This window comes from Oncorhynchus keta, chromosome 29 (genome assembly GCF_023373465.1).
Source record: "Oncorhynchus keta strain PuntledgeMale-10-30-2019 chromosome 29, Oket_V2, whole genome shotgun sequence".
NCBI lineage: Eukaryota > Metazoa > Chordata > Actinopteri > Salmoniformes > Salmonidae > Oncorhynchus > Oncorhynchus keta.
This window is the reverse complement of record NC_068449.1, coordinates 37,829,019-37,845,342: the sequence shown is the minus strand read 5'-3', so window position 1 is coordinate 37,845,342 and position 16,324 is coordinate 37,829,019.

Genomic DNA, 16,324 nt, shown 5'->3' with positions numbered 1-16,324 from the left:
GGGGGGTGAGAAGGATTACTTTATCCTATCCTAGGTATTCCTTAAAGAGGTGGGGTTTCAGGTGTCTCCGGATTACAATATCTTTAGATGTTGTCTAATCGCTGCAACGGGTTCGGGAGAGGCGAAGGTGGAGTCATGCGTCCTCCGAAACATGACCCGCCTAACATCGCTCCTTAACACCCGCCAGCTTAACCCGGAAGCCAGCCGCACCAATGTGTCGGAGGAAACACTGTTCAACTGGTGACCGGGTCAGCCTGCAGGCACCCGGCCCGCCATAACGAGGCGCTAGAGCGCGATGAGCCAAGTAAAGCCACACCAGCCGAACCCTTCCATAACCCGAACGACGCTGGGCCAATTGTGCACAGCCCGGAGAATGAACACGGGTCTGTAGTGATGCCTCTAGTACTGCGATGCAGTGGCTTAGACCGCTGCGCAACTTTCGGATGCTCAGTATCTTTAGCTTTGACTTTAATATGGGTTATTGATGACTGTTAGCATGTTTGATATTTTTAGCTGTGCTAAAAGAAAACTGACTGTTATTAATTCCATGCCTGGACTCTATTCTGCAAATACAACATCAGATATGTTCAGGCTTTTATGATTGTTAATCCGTTTGTTTTCTCTGTTTGTTTGGGACATTTCTATACTGGCTGTCTGCCAGAGATAAAGTTAATTCTGTAAAAATGTCTGTAGAACAAGTCTATACAAAATTGAACTGTTTTGTTTTTAAATATATATATCTAATGACTTGAAAACATACAGTATTCTCAATTATTTTTCTGTTTACCGTCTTATTCAAAAACACCCATCTGCCTCATGACTAATTCTATATAACCTGTGGTGGTCCAACTGTACAGTGGTTGTGTTCAATAGAAAACATACAAACACAGAACTGATGCTTCATATAGATGAGTGTTTCATGGTTGCTTCAGTATCATTTCACAACAATATTTGTATGAAGCCTGCAGACTTCTCAGTTTCCTTATAGTATCTACACAGACAGTGTGGGATATGCACTCGACTTTAGACCATTTTTGAGGAATGAAAAGCGGTGTTGTTTCGGGGTGAGCTATCAATTTAATCCGATGATGAGAGAGTAGAGAGACACCCCAGACTCTGTCTCTGGTTGGAACAGACGGTCTGTCCTTGTTGACCAATCAGAACAGACCATTCGGAGCATGAAAGTGATGTTATGTAAGCAGGACTGGGTGGCCAAAGTCAACAGACAGACAGACGGTATGCAGATGCATTTTACTGTCCCAGGCCTCAGATACAGCAATCCATGGATATTATTTATCCACCGGCTACTACACACAGGCACGCACGGACGCACACACAGCACAAAGCATAGATATGCACAGCAGTGTGCAAGCATGGAGGATGTTACCATACCTAGCTAGCTCCCACAGTGGATAACTGCATAACGTACAATCACTCAGCTGCTAAATCATTTTGCAGAAAAGTTATGACCTATACATGTGACAGTAACTAAATGGACTACTGTGGGACCTGTAGTCATTAACCAACAACAGCATCTGCAATTACTAGAGAATTAGCCTACAGTACTGTAGGCCTAACTCTTTACTCGGTATACCAAAAATACAGTACGGTACTTTATTCTGTGGGATGGAATTACAGTACCATTTGAAATACAGCAGTTCTTTCCCTGCCCATAAAATATTTCCACAATGCACCATAAATTACAGTATGTTGCAGTAAAACATTTTACAGTATTTTACTGTTGATAATACCCCAAATTACTGTATAAATGACAGTTTTCCGTTACAGCCTAACTTTTTACTCAACTACTGTATTGTAGGCCTAACTCTTTATTCAACCTACTGTATTGTAGGGATAACTCTTTACTAAACCTACTGTACTGTAGGCCTAACTCTACTCTAGTTGACCCTGTAAGCTTAAACCATGTACTACTGCCATATCCACAATTTACAGTAGAACTGGGAGAAATATTATAAATGCCAGAATGTATGGGGACATCAGAGAATTGAAGGTAGATAGTGCTCTACGTTCTAACGTTCTCTGACCGGAGTTCCACTGTACATGTACTCGCACAATCCCTCATGATTAACCAACTGACAGACTCTCTCTGTGTTTCCTCATGGTCCTGGTAAATTTACTCTGCCAGGGATGTTTATGTCATCAACATGCATGTAGTGTATGTAGCTAATGCAGCAATATGACCAACAGTCATCTCCATAGTCATGTTACTCTAGCTCCATTCAGGTTGGGTTGTGCTTCATATAAAGGCTGATCAAAAGAGTCCCGGTTAAAAAGGCCAAAGTCCGACCCCTAAAATCATCCCCAGTGGAATAGGTCAAACTCTTTTTGTAGTGCATTTACAGTAACATGACTGTCACAAGTAACAACACACACTCAGACGACCCTCAGACACAGGATGTGTGTCAGAGGAGTTGACTAAACCACATACAGATAGGACCAGACCAGACTAGGAATACACTTTAAATTGGGCAAAACAAGGCTCTCTAACTCCTTGACTCAGCATAGTGCAGGGGTCCTCTGACCTGTTCTCCCACTACAGAAACATCCCCTGGTGTCCCTGGTTCCCCCCTCTCCTCCCTCGCTCCATCCCTCGTTCACCATTCAGTCTCAACTTCCTGCTATGGCTTGGCTCAGGCGTTGGCCCTGGCGACGGTTGCTTAGACAGCATTGCCGGAGAGAGAATAGAGCAGTTCATGCATACACCGACACACACACATCAGTCATAACGAATGAACACACACACGCACCCGTCTCAACGGCAGTCAAAACACACAACAACCAACACACACACCCGTCTCAGTGCCAGTTAAAACATTGCTCGGCCGAGTTAGCACATCATATCCTGTCCCAGCGCTTCTCCCAGGCCCAGTTGTTAATGGCTCAGCTTTTACTGCTGACTTCCACAGACAGAATCAGCAACACGAACAGCACAGCACGGCCCTCCGGGACTGCATCCGCTCGCTCTGGGAGAGAGAGAGAGAGAGAGAGGGCGTGGGGTGTGTGGGTATGTGTTTTGGAGTGTGTCGGCTCTTAGTGTGTGTGTTTCAAGTTGTCACATGCGCAAGTACAGTGAAATGACTTTCTTGCAAGCTCTTTGATGCAGTACTAGTACTATAAAACAAGTAAAGTAGAACAAAAACACACAAGAAATAGAAATAAGAACACGATTAAGTAAGCTACTGTATATAGAGAGTCAGTTCCAAGGTCAGTGCCAATACCATATTTGCAATGTGCAGGGATACTGGAGTGGTAGGTGTAGATATGTGTTGGGGTAAGGTGACTGATGAGGCATCAGGATATATGATAGACAGAGTAGCAGTGAAGTATATGGTGATTGAATGTGTGATTGTGTGTAGAGTCAGTATAAATGTTTGTGCATATTATGTGTGTGTAAGCAAATTAGGTGTGTGTGTAGAGTGTGCATAGAATGAGTGTGTGTATATAATCAAATAAAACTTTATTTGTCACATGCGCCGAATACAACAAGTGTAGACCTTACCGTGAAATACTTACTTACAAGCCCTTAACTAACAGTGCAGTTCAAGAAGAGTTAAGAAAATATTTACCAAATAAACTAAAGTAAAAAAGTATAAAAGTAACACAATAACACAACAATAACGAGGCCATATACAGGGGGTACCAGTACCAAGTCAATGTGCAGGGGTACAGGTTAGTTGAGGTAATTTGCACATGTAGGTAGGGGTGATGTGCAGATGCATAGATAATAAACAGCGAGTAGCAGCAGTGTAGAAAACAAATGGGGGGGAGGGGTCAATGTAAATAGTCCGGTGACCATTTGATTAATTGTTTAGCAATCTTATGTCTTGGGGGTAGAAGCTGTTAAGTAGTCTTTTGGTCCTAGACTTGGCACTCCGGTACTGCTTGCCATGAGGTAGCACAGAAAACAATCTATGACTTGAGTGACTGGAGTATTTGGCCCCAGTGATGTACTGGGCCGTACTCACTACCCTCTGTAGCGCCTTGCGGTCAGATGCCAAGCAGTTGCCATACCAGGCGGTGATGCAACCGGTCAGGATGCTCTCGATGGTTTAGCTGTAGAACTTTTAGAGGGTCTGGGGACTCATGCCAAATCTTTTCAGTCTCCTGAGGGGGAAAAGGATTTGTTGTGCCCTCTTCATGACAGTCTTGGTGTGTTTGGTCCATGATAGTTCGTTGGTGATGTAGACACCAAAGAACTTGAAGCTCTCGACCCGCTCCACTACAGCCCCGTCGATGTTAATGGGGGCCTGTTCATCCTGCCTTTTCCTGTAATCCACGATCAGCTCCTTTGTCTTGCTCACATTGAGGGAGAGGTTGTTGTCCTGGCACCACACTGTCAGTTCTCTAACCTCCTCCCTGTAGGCTGTCTCAACGTTGTCGGTGATCAGGCCTACCACTGTTGTGCCGTCAGCAAACTTAATGATGGTGTTGGAGTCATGTTTGGCCACACAGTTGTGGGTGAACAGGGAGGACAGGAGAGGACTAAGTACACACCCCTGAGGGGTACCAGTGTTGAGGATCAGTGTGGCAGACGTGTAGTTACCTACCCTTAACACCTGGGGGCAGCCCGTCTGGAAGTGGTCCTTCTGTAGCTCAGTTGGTAGAGCATGGCGCTTGTAACGCCAGGGTAGTGGGTTCGATTCCCGGGACCACCCATACGTAGAATGTATGCACACATGACTGTAAGTCGCTTTGGATAAAAGCGTCTGCTAAATGGCATATATTATATTATTATTATAAGTCCAGGATCCAGTTGCAGAGGGAGGTGTTTAGTCCCAGGGTCCTTAGCTTAGTGATGAGCTTCGTGGGCACTATGGTCTTGAAAGCTGAGCTGTAGTCAATGAACAGCATTCTCACATAGGTGTTCCTTTTGTCCAGGTGGGAAAGGGCAGTGTGGAGTGTGATTGAGATTGCGTCATCTGTGAATCTGTTGGGGCGGTATGTGAATTTGAGTGGGTCTAGGGTATCAGGGAGGATGCTGTCGATGTGAGCCATGACCAGCCTTTTAAAGCACTTGATGGCTACCGTCGTGAGTGCTATGTGGCAGTAATCATTTAGGCAGGTTACCTTCCATTCCTTGGGAACAAGGAATGGAAGGTGTAGGTATTACAGACTCGGTCACGGAGAGGTTAAACATGTCAGTGAAGACACTTGCTATTTCGTCCGTGCATGCCTTGAGTACAGGTCCTGGTAATCCGTCTGCCCCAGTGGCATTGTGAATGTTGACCTGTTTAAAGGTCTTGCTCACATTGGCTACCGAGAGCGTTATCACACATTCATTCAGACCAGCTGGTGCTCTCGTGCATGCTTCAGTGTTGCTTGCCTCGAAAAGGCATTTAGCTTGTCTGGTAGGCTCACGTCACTGGGCAACTAGCGTCTGGGTTTCCCTTTGTAGTCTGTAATAGTTTTCAAGCCCTGCCACATCTGACGTGCGTCAGAGCTGGTGTAGTAGGATTCAATCTTAATCCTGTATTGATGCTTTGCTTGTTTGATGGGTCGTCCAAGGGAATTTCTTATTCGCATCTGGATTAGTGTCCCTCTCCTTGAAAGCGGCAACTTTAGCCTTTAGCTCGATGCGGATGTTGCCTGTAATCCATGGTTTCTCGTTGGGATATGTACGGTCACTGAGGGGACAACGTCGTCGATGCATTTATCGATGAAGCCGATGACTGAGGTGATATACCCCTCAATGCCATTGGAAGAGTCCGTGGTAAATAGACTGGATTAAAGTCCGTGGTAAATAGACGACTACGAATAATATAGATGAGAACTTTGTGTGTATGTGTGTGTGTGTGTGTGTGTGTGTGTGTGTGTGTGTGTGTGTGTGTGTGTGTGTGTGTGTGTGTGTGTGTGTGTGTGTGTGTGTGTGTGTGTGTGTGTGTGTGTGTGTGTGTGTGTGTGTGTGTTGATGGTTTGCTTTCAGAGAGACAAATAATCATGTTTTTTTTCATAATGCTATATCTGCCTCACTCTCAGAGAAATAAGTAGTGCTGCTCAGAGAAATAAGTAGTGCTGCTCAGAGAAATAAGTAGTGCTGCTCAGAGAAATAAGTAGTGTTGCTAGGTTTTACACAGTCAAATGTAACAAATAACTACTTTTTTTTTACAAAGAAAAAAAATGGGTGAAAAACCGATACAGTAATATCAGCTCTGTATGTAAAAGATTTACATTTGACATTTTCGTCTTTTAGCAGATGCTATTATCCAGAGCGACTTACAGTGCATTTTATCTTAAGATAGCTACATGAGACAACCACATATTAGGGTCAAATATTCCATTCCAGCTAAACAATGGCTATAGTGTCTTAGCTTTTATTACTTATTTATATAATAAGAAAGATTCCGATTACAAGGAAATGAAACATTTTACTAAAACGAGTTAGTACCAGAATAACATAGAACAACACTGCACATGACCAAGGGCGCTCCGTTCTTAAAGGGGGCATCAGTAATTAACAGAACATGACATTCCTTCTCTTACACAACCAAATGTATTTTTACCACACCACAACCAACACATTTATCAGAAATGGTAGTTATTTGAACTGGAACAGTCATAGTTTAATTGTATTTATTTTTTTCTAAGTCCAGTCTGTCTGGTCTACGGTGCCTTCGTTCTGGGTAGCGCCTCGGATTGTCTGGAGGCTCCTGAACATCCTCAGTGTGTGATCGCTCCATTATAGCTTCTGCTATAGCAGCACCTTCATCAACACGTTCCCTTCTTTCAGCCTGGGGTCTCTTTACTGCCCCTCCGTCCTCTACAGTTCCCTGTGTGTCACTCTCAGGAGCACTCTGTGCCTGTTCTCTCTTGATTGTTGTGCTGTTTTCCGTGGAATGCATTTGGTTAATGTGACGCCACCACATTATGTCTGGGCTCACTTGAACCTGGTAAGTTCTGGGTCCCGTTTGTGTGTGTACGGGTCCCTCTTGTACATTTCCCTCCTCTTCTGTAGTCTTGCACCATACCTTCCTGTCCTGTTTGAGCCACCGTAGAGCATCTTGGCTTATTTGTTCATCACTTCATTAAGCCTGTTTGGCTTCATGATGTTCAGCTGTGTGCGGAGAGGCCTCCTGAACATCAGTGCGGATGGGCTTTCATTTGTAGTGGCATGTGGGGTGTTTCGGTAGGAGACCAGCAACTTGACCAGTTTTATTTGCAAAGTCCCTTCTTCTCATTTTGCACGGGTCCCTTTTAGGGTTTGCTTTTGCCAGCCCATTGGTGGCAGGTTTGCCCACAAGCCCAGCAGGTTGGTTGGAGCCCATTGCCAGCCCCCATTGGAGGTGGCAGGTTGGCCCATTAGGTTGGAGCCCATTGGTGGCAGGTTGGTATGGAGCCCATTGGTGGCAGGTTGGTATGGAGCCCATTGGTGGCAGGTTGGTATGGAGCCCATTGGTGGCAGGTTGGTATGGAGCCCATTGGTGGCAGGTTGGTATGGAGCTGAGGTTGAGTGTTTGATTCCGTTTACTGACATAACTCGTCACTTACAACATGTTGCGCGTTGTCACTTACCAGCTGCAGCGGCAATCCGAAGCTGAAGGAGTCAGTGCAAAACACCTCTGGCCATTTGGAATGGGCATCAACTATAACCAGCAACTTGTGCTTTTCAAAGGGACCAGCGTAGTCCACATGAATTCTTTGCCATGGCTCTGTGGGCCATTCACATGGGTGGACTGAGACAGGAGCAGGCATGTGAAGGGTTTCCAGACATCCGCTACAGTTCTTCACCATGTTTTCTATCTGTTGATCCAGACCCGGCCACCAGAAGTGTCTCCTTGCGAGCAGCTTCATTTTGACAATTCCACCATGACCTTCATGTAGTTGCTGCAAAACCTGATGTTGGCATTCCTGGCGTATCATGACTCTCATTCCCCACATCAAACATCCTTGGTACGTTGTAATTTTGTTTCTCCGCTGGAAATACGGAGTCAGCTCCTTTCTGCCAGTAGCTGGCCATCCTGACATGGTGTAGGTGTATACTTTGGAAAGGTCACATCTTTCCTTGTCTCTCGCTTGATAACTGTGCGTGTGACAGGTAGTGCCTCGAGCTGAGAGGTAAGGAAAATGTCCACTGCATCCACACTCCTTTGTCTTTCTCCATCTGCATTTGTGTGGCGGGATGACGGCTTAAACTCAATGTCATACATATGACTGGCAAGGACAAGGTTTATCACTGTAACCTGGCCGGTGTCATTGACTAAGTGTCTTTCTTAGGACTGAAAATGGAAAGCAAAGGCTGGTGATCTGTAACCAGTGTGAAACGCTTGCCATATAGGCATGCGTGGAATGTCTCGACGCCTCACACTAGTGCCAGTGCTTCTTTGTTGATTTGTGAATAGTTCTTCCCTGCATCATTCAAGGTTCGTGACGCAAATGCAACTGGCGTCTCTGACCCATCTTTCAGTGTGTGTGAAAGGACGGCCCCTAAGCCATAAGGGGACGCCTCACAAGCCAACTTCACTGGCCGTTCGGGGTCGTAATACATCAGGACCTGTTCAGATGTGATGAGCCGTTTTGCCTCCAGAAACGCATTTTCACACTGTTCTGTCCACCGCCATGTCCAATTCCTTTCCAGGAGCTGATTGAGAGGCTGGAGTACTGCTGAAAAGTTTGGGAGGAATCTTCTGTAGTCATTGATCGGTCCCGTGAAAGATCTCACTTCCGTGTTATTTTTCGGTCGTGGTACCTGTACCACTGCATTGATTTTGTCCTGTGTTTTGTGCAATCCATTGCGGTCGATTTCATGTCCACAGAAGACAGTTTTGTCTTTGAAGAACTCACACTTCTGTAAGTTTGCCTGTGGTCCATACTCTTTCAGTCTTCTCAGGACCTCTTCCAGGTTAGCCAGATGCTCTTTGTCTGTGCGTCCTGTTATGATCATGTCATCCAGGATACGCTGGGTTCCTGGAATTCCTTGCAAAATCTGGTCAATAATTCGTTGCCAAATGGCTGGGGCCGATGCAATGCCACAAACCAGGCGGTTATACCTGTATAAATCTTTGTGTGTGTTTATGATAGGTGAGAATTGTCTGTTAATTGAATGATTAGAATATTCCGCCCTGAAACATATAATTGTATGGAATTGATTAGAATGTATGAAATCATAATCAATAAATGTGTAGTCAGAATTGGGGTAAAACAATATGTCTTTATGGTATTTTAAACATAGACTGTCTGAGCTTGGTGCCGACCTGACTAGAGATTTGGGAGAGAACGGGGAGTACGTCTCAAGGACAAGGTCACTATCTCTGTCGGCTGGGAAGTGAGACAGACAGTGTGTGCGTAGCAGGACATGTGTGTGCGTATGTTTGTGTGTACGTGTGTGCGTATGTTTGTGTGTATGTGTGTGCGTATGTTTGTGTGTATGTGTGGACGTGAGAAGTCAGTATAAAATTAATTGATTTGTATTCTTGACTTCAGAACGTTCCCGTGAATAAACATTTAACTGTGGTAGACTGGGCCTCTGTCTGTTTTCATTCAACCAGGATCTTACAAATTCTGGTTTGCAGACTGAGAGTGATATAATTAAATTGGGTGATGTACCTGGAGAACATAATTCTCCTATCAGTTTATTGTCAGGTACTGTTTGGAGCTCTCTTAAACCGGTAGCTGCATGCAAGCCTTTTTCAGGTCAATTTTACTGAAGTGTTTCCCACCAGCTGGTGCAGCAAAGATGTCATCCAGTCATGGCAGGAGGCATTGGTCCACATGCAACATTGAATTCACAGTTATCTTGAAGATCCAACACATTCTAACAGACCCGTATTTCTTTACAATAGGAACAATGGGTGTGGCCCATTCACTTCTGTCCACTTTCGTCAGGATCCCTGTATCCTGTAAGCGATCCATTTCCGCTTCCACCTTTGGTCTCAGGGAGTATGGAACAGATCTGGCTTTGCAGAATTTTTGGGTTGCGTCATCTCTCAGTACCAGTTTGGCTGTGAAGCCTTCTACTGTTCCCATCTGATCACTGAAAACTGTGTTGTATTTCTTCCACAAGTGTTCCAGTGTTTGGTCTGTGTCTTTCTCTTTGGACTGGAACGTGTGGAGCATTTTCAAGTCACACCAGTTCAGCTTTATTTTTGAAAGCCATATCCTGCCAAATTATGGGGGGGGGGCAGTTCCAGGCACCACATACAGCTGTAACTGCTGTGTTTGCTCCCCATAACTCCCTCTGATCTGCAACACCCCCATTGGGCTCTCTCCTGAGTATGTCTTCAGCAACACATGTGTCTTCTTCAGCTTGAAAGCTTTGAAGTGCTCATTGTAAACAGTCGTGGAAATTATAGACACTGCAGATCCTGTGTCCAGCTCCATTTTGAGGGGTTTGCCTTCGATTTCTGGCGTCACCCATATTATGCTACTGCTGGGAGAAGTCACTGTGTTTAACATGGGGATGCAGGTAGCCTAGTGGTTAGAGTGTTGGGCCAGTAACTGAAAGGTTGCTGGATTGAATCTCTGAGCGGTCTGTCTTTCTGCCCCTGAACAAGGCAGTTACCCACTGTTCCCCGGTAGGCTGTCATTGTAAATAAGAATTTGTTCTTAAACTGACTTGCCTAGTTGGCTAAAAAAAATAGTTCATCTGAATCACTGCCGCTGTTCTCTGCTAGTGCATTCACAGACCCTATTGTGACTGAATTTTGCTCTGCATGCTCTTTGAATGTGCCCCTTTCTATTGCATTTGTGACAAATGTAGTCTTTGAAACAGCAGGCCTCTGCTCTGTGACCATATCTGTCACGCCGGTTGTATTGTTCGGCCACACGGAGGAGCTGTCGGCTTCGTGAAAACATGTGCAGGGAAGTTTGTGATAGGTCAGTATTTATTTTACTATGCAACTCAATTGGTCGCGATTTCCATAGTTACAGGAATTTCAACAGCCTTTGCAAAAGTGAGATCTGATTCTCTGAGCAAAACATTTTTGAATGTGTTCATGTTTCAGGTCACAAACAAATATATCCCTTTTTATTTATTTTATTTTACTAGGCAAGTCAGTTATGAACAAATTCTTATTTTCAATGACAGCCTAGGAACAGTGGGTTAACTGCCTTGTTCAGGGGCAGAACAAAATATTTTTTACCTTGTCTCCTTTCGGTTACTAGTCCAACGCTCTAACCTCTAGGCTTTCTGCCGCCCCCTTAATGTGTCATTTAGGATCTCCAAACTGGCAATGCTCAAGACAGTTTCATCAACTCTGCTACATATGTACTAACACCCTCCCCTCATTCTGATCTCTGTTGTGGAAACGAAACATTCCGCGACGAGGAGTGGTTTAGGTGATAGGTGATTTTGCAATATCACAATCTCTGTGAATGTTTTATTGAGGGGCTTCAGAGTCAGTCAGATCTCTTAGCAAACTGTGCGTTTTTGGGCCAATTAAATGCAACAACGCGGGTAATCTCTTGTTATCAGCAATGTCGTTTGCAATGAAGTGCTGTTCCAGACGTTCAATGTAAGTTGCCCAGTTTTCTTGCGTATCATCAAACACGTCGATTTTCCCGATGCTAGCCATTCTCTTTACCTCCACGGGTCTTTGATCTGCCGCCTCGTTCTCGTCAGCTCTCCCCTCGTCGCCACTGCTTGTTAGCCATTGTGCTACAGCATGGGTGTCAAACTCTGGCCCGTGGGCCAAATTTGGCCCGCGGGGTAATTATATTTGGCCCACGAGACAATACCAAATTACTACTAGAGCTGGCCCGCCGGTATTATACAGCGCATTCACCACTAATACTACGAATCCCATAATGCTCTGCTGTTTTCGCACGCCAATCAGGACAGGACCCAGAAACGCTCTCTCCTCTGTGACAGTAGTCATAGCAACATAGACGCTACAACTGTCAGCGAGCTAACCCTTCCCAAAAATGGCGAAAAGAAAGCCAGAAAACAGGAGCTTTCTGGACAAGTGGGAGGCAGAATATCTGTTTACATATGTAAAAGACAAACCTGTTTGTCTTGTTTGTGGAGTCAACGTGGCTGTAAGTAAGGAGTACAACATTAGACGACACTATGAAACGAAACACCATGACAAATACAAGGACCTGGACATGACTCAAAGGAGCCATAAAGTAGAGGAGATGAAAAGAAGTTTGGTTTCACAACAGAATATGTTTAAAAAGCCACATCACAAAGCGAGGCTGCTGTAAAGGCTAGTTATATAGTGGCAGCAGAGATCGCAAAATCAGCCCGGCCATTTAATGAGGGAGAGTTCATGAAAAAGTGCATGATGAAGGTTTGTGACCTCGTATGCCCAGAGAAAAAACAAGCATTTTCAAACGTGAGCCTGAGCAGGAACACAGTAGCTGATCGCACATGTGATCTTGCCACCAATCTGTATGACCAGCTGATGGAAAAGGGAAAAGATTTTGTTGCGTTCTCCCTCGCTGTGGATGAGAGCTGCGACGCATCTGATACTGCTCAGCTGTCAGTCTTCATCCGTGGAGTGGACTCAAATCTGTGTGTTACGGAGGAGCTATTAGGATTCAAATCAATGCATGGCACAACCACAGGAAAGGAAATCTTTGAGGAGGTTTCCAAATGTGTAACTGAAATAAAGCTGCCGTGGGATAAACTCGTTGGATTAACGACAGATGGTGCGCCAGCGATGTGCGGTAAAAAGAGTGGACTGGTGGGCATGGTTCGGGAGAAGATGCGGGAAGAGAACTGTGCAGGTGAGCTAACTGTTTACCACTGCATCATACATCAGGAAGCACTGTGTGCCAAAGCCCTAAAGATGGAACATGTTATGACCACAGTAACACAGGTAGTTAACTTATAAGAGCCAAAGGTCTAAATCACCGCCAGTTTAAATCTTTTCTGGAGGAGTGTGGTTCGGAATACGCAGACGTGCCGTATCACACAGAGGTGAGATGGCTAAGCAGAGGAAAAGTACTGAACAGATGTTTCGAGCTGCGTGAGGAAATATGTCAATTCCTGGAAACCAAAGGGAAGGATACAGCAGAGCTCCGGGAGAAAAAGTTCCTGTGTGAGCTGGCCTTTCTCTGTGACATCTCGAGCCATCTCGATGCGCTGAACCTGCAGCTTCAGGGGCGGGGGCGCATCATCACAGACATGTACGCTGCAGTGAGGGCCTTCAAAACTAAACTGTGCCTGTGGGAGAATCAGATGCTGCAAGGAAACCCTTGCCATTTTCCCTGCTGCCAATCCATAAAAGCGCAGATCTCTACCGCCGTATTCCCATGCGCACAGTTTGCTGAAGAACTCAGTGTTCTCCCCGCTGAGTTTAGCCGGCGATTTGCCGACTTCGATGCCCAGAAATGCAAGTTTGAACTGCTTAGTAATCCCTTAGCAGTTGATGTGGAAAATGCACCAACCACACATCCAAATGGAGCTGATTGAACTCACGGTTCATCCCTGACACATGCCTCAGCTCCGCACCCAGGCTGCTCAGATGCTCTCCATGTTCGGTAGCACTTATCTATGCGAGCAACTTTTCTCCTCGATGAAGATGACCAAAACAACTCACAGGAGACGTCTGACTTGATGAACATCTTCGCTCGATACTGAGGATTTCTTCAGCTCAGAGCTTGAGCCCAGACATTGATGAACTAGCATCCAAGAAGAGATGCCAGGTATCTGGCTTGGGCACATCAGATTAGACCAGTGTGCAATAATTAACGTTTTCTTTATGCACTTTTTCTTGCTACAAGGCATGGGCTTGAATGGTTGATTGATTTATTATCATTTTATTTGTAAAATTATTAGCCAGTGGAAAAAGTTGATTTCGGTATTTAAATCAGAAGGCTGCAAATAGAAAAGAGGCATACAATTTTTATTTAAATTTTATTTATTTAATAAATGAATGCCATTGATGTGTTTTTTCATTTGAAATTCGATTTTGCGTGTCTCCACTATTAAATGATATATTGTATGGTAATAAGCGATGCTTGTTCCATATTCAATGTTAAAGCAAAACTTGTTTGGTTCCATATTAAAAGGTTAATTTGTTCAATGTTGGCCCGTGACTTTGTTCAGGTTTTACATTTAGGCCCACTGGGTATTTGAGTTTGACACCCCTGTGCTACAGGGTCAAAATATTCCTCTCTTCCTACGAGCTCCATCTGCATTCGTGATGCATACTGCAGGTAATCATCCTCGTCGCCATTGTAGTGTTTTAGCTTATTACCTAAAAATATAATAATAAAGACAACGAATACAAGGAAGTGAAACTGGAGCTTCACATTTACTAAAACGAGTTAGTACCATAAAAACATGGAACAACACTGTGCATGACCAAGGGTGTTCCATTCTTAAAGTAATTAACAGAACATCGCATTTCGCAAAAACATTTACATCTCAAATCTGTGAATACACACACATGAAGGTACACATAAGCAAACATTTCTGATGAAAAAACACCGATATACATTTTTTTGGTGAATATGGCATTTTAGAAATAAACTCTTCATATATTTTATGAATCTATTACAGACAACTGATGTTTATATCAGAAGTCTAAGACAGTGCTACATAGCTCCCACTTTCTTGTACCCACAAATCCGATACCCAGGACTGCACATTTTTGTTCCAGCCCAACACTAACAGACCTGATTCAACTACTTAAGTGTTTCATAAGTTTATCATCAGGTGTGTTAGGGCAGGGCACAGAGATGAAGAGTGATATTCAGTGCTGGCAAAGACATTATGGTCAATATCTATTGATATGGATCTGAACAGTGGCAGTTCTAGCTTGTATGGCTCCCTGGGCCAACCCCCCTTTCAGCGCCCCTCCCCAACAAAACAAAAAAGCACTATTCTGCACTAACTGTAATTTTTATTCAGACATTTGGAACAACACAAATAATCCTAACATTTAAAACTATATGAATCTATATACAAAAATAAGACTATATCAAAAAGTAATAACAAAGACAAATGGAAACAAAGTGTAGTATTTAAATACAAATAAAAAAGAGAATCAAATTATTACACTATTACCCTATTGCTAACAAAAACAAACAAATAAAACTCAATTGCACAAATCCTATATCACACAAATACACAACTATAATAACACACTTGTAAAGAAGAGAACCTGATGATTACACTATTGCACTTCAAACAAGAAACATAAACTAAATTGCACAACTAATTGCATTAATACTGTACAAAGTTAGAGGTGCACTATTTGATAGATTCCCCCACTGTCATGCGGAGCAGAACAGGTGAACCCAGGAGCAGACTCAGACAAGGAGACTGGGATGAGGTAACCAAGGTATTTATTGAAACACAGGGGGAAGATTGAGTGCAGGCCAGAGGAAGCTCGGGCGGGTTGCTGGAAACCAGGTGTGGAGGCTGAGGCTGGAGCGAGAGGTGTGGGGACAGGGTAAGCATCCAAGGGAACGTAGAATGGGGTATCCAGGACAGAGTAGCAGGACTGACGAGAAGTCGGACTGGAGACAGGGACCAGAGTTAGAGCGGGCAGAACTGTAGCGGAGAGGAAAACAGCATCAGACAAGGAAAACAGGCACAACAGAACAACAGGAACAAACGGCAAGAAACATGGACTGACTGGGCAGAGATTACGATCTGGCAGTGTGGAAGTGGCAGGACTGAGTATTTGTAGAGGTCTTGATTATGGAACAGATTGCAGTTGGTGGGGATCTGCTCTGGCTCCAGCACACCTGTCTCCGCCCACACAATCATACACACACACAGAGAGAGGGAGAGGGAGAGAGCACTGGGGGAGTGGCGGCAGGTCAAGGAGACACCGGATGAGCACTAGAGGGCATGGCAGGGGCAGATGTGACACCCGCTCCACCTACCTCAGGCTTCCAGTGGGGAGACCTGTCAACCTCCCCCGGCCCCCTCCCCATCTCGTACCTCTGAGTTGGAGACCTTCCCAGGCAGTAGTGAGCCTAGCTCACAAAATAAAATCAGGGTGCCCACTACGACAAGATCAATTGATGCACAGTCCCACACGGTGACATGATATCATTGACGTGACTTGCAAAAGAGCGATAGAAAATCGATCATGTAAATGTCACCATGAATACATTTATTTTTTCGTTTATGCCATGTCGCCTATGCCTAAATCCGCCACTGGATCTGAAGATGAAGTCCCATCCCCTACTGTGTGTAACTACTGTACATTTCACTGGACAAAATGTCTGTTTATAAATGGTGGTGACCTTTGAAACTGATTCTGAAAAGGGCATTTTGGGCTAAACTGTCTTCATCTTCTGTCTCTTTGTTCTCACACATGCATATAAAGCCTATGTGCACACACAATCTGGTCAACATATTTCCCAAGACACTGCATTTCACAGTTGAAAAGGAGAATTCAGGTGA